We start from the raw sequence: 3,513 nt of genomic DNA, 5'->3' as shown, positions 1-3,513 counted from the left end.
TGCCCATAGGGTGGTGGCAGCAGCGGCTCTTGTGGTTGCAAATTCTGAACCGGCGGCGGTGGGTTCATGGAAGTGGACTCGCGTCGTGGAGTTGATGGTGTGTTCCCATTCGCCATGGCTTCCCTTGTCGCCCGTAATTCCCGCATCATCTCCGTCATCATCTGGTTGTTGATAGCCATTTTTTCAGAAAGAGACCCCAACACGGCTTGAACACTAGGTTCTTCCATATTCTGATTAGATCGGGCGGTTCCGTAGGTGGAAGTCCCTACAACCGTTTCCCCCTCCTCTATTGGGAGAATCTCTTTTTCTTCATCTCGCCGTGCAGCCATGGCTCTGGTTGTCGTCATAGAAAGTGCGTGTCCGAGGAACAATGGCTTTGATACAAAAACTTGATACGATCTCCCCTTAGGCTAAGGTTCGATCTCTTCCAATTATCTGATCTGAACTAGATCTGATACAGAACTTTGTAATAAGATCTCAAAATATTTTTCCGTCAGATCGATATAAAATTTGGATATGTTGTAGCCCCATAAAAGAGCTTTTCAACAAATCAAGTTTTAGACGAATCGGATGTGGGGATCTCAAGATATCGTCTGATTAGTGGACAAACATCAGGGTGGTCTATTTAGGATCCGTGGATGGAGGCACGAGATCCTAGATGATGATGGTTGGAGGTAGGCCGACGTTTGTGGGGTGGGGCACCGGTGAAAAGTGGTGACGGAAAGGTTATGGTTGATGGAAGGGTTAGGACAAGTGTTGGATAGATTGGAAGAAGGGGGAGAAGAGGGCCGCCCCTAAGGGTCTAGGGTGATTAGCCGGTTGAGGGAGGTTAGAAGCGGCGTCGCCGAGGATTGAGAGAACGAGAGCGAAGAAGACGAAGGAGGCAAGGCAAAACTCAATTCTTCAATAATGACCTCTAGTTGCGATCCACATTCCTTTTAGAGGCTAACCAAACAACTCAAAATTAACCCTAAATAATACAATTTCGCCAACTGCGTTCGAATGCACCAAGTTCGCTCTTCTCTGGATTTGCGAACACAATACAAGCGTTCGAACGCACTGCAGGCGTTCGAACGCACTGCAGGCGTTCGAACGCACAATCGAACGCGCCTGTTTCCCACTTCTTTGGATCTCTAAACACGATGCAAGCGTTCACAGTGCGTTCGAATGCGGCATTCGAACGCACAATGCACACTCTCACAACCTGTTCACAACCGTATTCACAATCGCGTTCGAACGCACTTCACCTGCGTTCGAACGCGACTTACAGAAAACTTATTTTCTTAGTAATTAAACAATAAAACTAAAAACAAAAATACTTTTAAAATGTATCCATGCTCAAGACGACATCGGTGAAGTCCGAATCGTATCAAGGTCACCTAGAAATAGGTTTTGAACGCTTTATTCGAACACAAAATCTCGAGGCCAGATGGCCACCTGAGGCTTATGACCCAGACTTGTAGCTTTATGTGTTTTTCTTGCTTTAGGACTCTTTAAATTACTTTAAGTCATAGGCTAGCCTATAAATACATGTGTAGGCACCCTTTTGTTTAGGTATTAATTATTTGAGTCAAAAACCTATCTCTCAAATCCCTATTCTCCTCCAGCCCTCTAAAGCTCTATTCTCTCCCAATTCTCGTATATATTATATATATTTTTCATTTGGTTGCTCCCCTCATCCTCGAGGCCAACCACCTTCTCCGTCTTCATCCTTTCGCCCTCTCAACCACTAATTGTATCCTTATGCACATCTTTTGCAATCTACCATCAACTACCACATAACCTTTACCCCCAAGTTATCATCTCTGTATTCACCTATTTTCACCAAATTACAATGATCATCATCTTTGTCTTGTTCTTCTCATCAAATTACATATCTAATCCACCTTTGAGTTTAAAAGTTATGCTCTGCCCTAGTTTAGCGAATATTAACTCTATTTGACATTTCTTAATTCGGACCCTTAAAATGGTTCATATCAACTTGGTATAGAGCCGGCTGAACCTCATATCATAGATAAACAAGTACACATGGAAGATCCTACGATCGTCACAAACCAAGTACAACAAAGACAAAGATCGAAAGATACTTTGATCGGCCCAACCCAACTAGAGTCACCCACAGTTGGATTGGATTGGCCAGAGGCTAGGCAAGTCCACACGGACTTGATACTTCTCCATTTGATTTAGGAGATACATGCTGGTCTAGAAGCGTGAGAGCATCTCAAGAATGTATGATGGCTCTTCTAGTCGATGCTTTTATTGTCAAGCCTACATTAGCAAGCCCTTTACTTGCACCCATAGTGGTGGAAACACCAAACAGTTCAAGGTAACCAATCAAACCAAATCCACCAGCTGCAACAATTGTTGAACAAGTGTGAGCTATGGGTCGTGGAACACCAACGTTGGCCCCTACCTATCTAGATCAGCATCCCCATCAATGGGTGACCACTCTTAGCATGAGGAAGCAAGGGCCAATTCTACAAGCACCATAGCCTTAGCGTGATGAACCACAACGACAACATGCATAATTTCCACCCACGTGTCCTAGACCACCCATGGTAGCATACCAAGAAAAAGACCCATGGGCTAAATGAAATGAACCCTGGGCACCTCCTTATGAGCTGCTACATTGAGGATGCGACAATGAGCGCAATCACATGCTCTAATCGAGAACCATATGTGTTGAATTTTCAAAATTCAGTGACGGTGATCCATTAGATTGGATCTATCGAGCGGAGTAATTATCACATATCAAGGGACCCTGAATTATCAAAAGGTGCTGTAGGCCTCCTTTCAAGCCATCAAAAGCGCGCACCATTGATAGTTGGGACGAGTGTGCAAATATGCATTATGTTCATTTCGGACCCTTCAACTACAAAGACTTTCAAGCTACATTATCAAAGCTAACACAAAAGACATCAATAAGGGTTTATCAAAAAGAGTTAGAGAGGATTAGTATTTGAGTCCATGGATGGTTTGACTCAGCTCTCAAAAGGATCCTTATTTTCAGTCTCCGACGGGACAAACAAAGGAAAGTTGATACGATTCGGACTTCACTGATGTTGCCTCGAGCATGGATATATTTTATGAGTGTCTTTGTTTCTTGTTTTAATGTTTAATTCTAAGAAAATAAGTTTTCTGTAAGTCGCGTTCGAACGCGGGTGGAGTGCGTTCGAACGCGGTTGTGAACGCGGTTGTAAACGTGATTGTGAGAGTGTGCATTGTGTGTTCGAACGCATTGTGAATGCCTGCATTGCGTTCGCAAATCCAGAGAAGTGGGAAACAAGCGCGTTCGATCGCGCGTTCAAATGCCTGCATCGCGTTCACAAATCTAAAGAAGAGCAAACTCGACGCGTTCGAACGCGGTCGGCGAAATTGTATTGTTTAGGGTTAATTTTGAATTGTTTGGTTAGCCTCTAAAGGGATGTGGATAGCAACCAGAGAGTCATTATTGAAGAATTGAGGTTTGCCTTGCCTACTTCATCTTCTTCGCTCTCATTCTCTCAATCCCCG

This window comes from Typha angustifolia, chromosome 3 (genome assembly GCF_048772165.1).
Source record: "Typha angustifolia cultivar Huaian chromosome 3, ASM4877216v1, whole genome shotgun sequence".
NCBI classification, from domain to species: domain Eukaryota; kingdom Viridiplantae; phylum Streptophyta; class Magnoliopsida; order Poales; family Typhaceae; genus Typha; species Typha angustifolia.
This window is presented reverse-complemented; position numbering follows the sequence as displayed.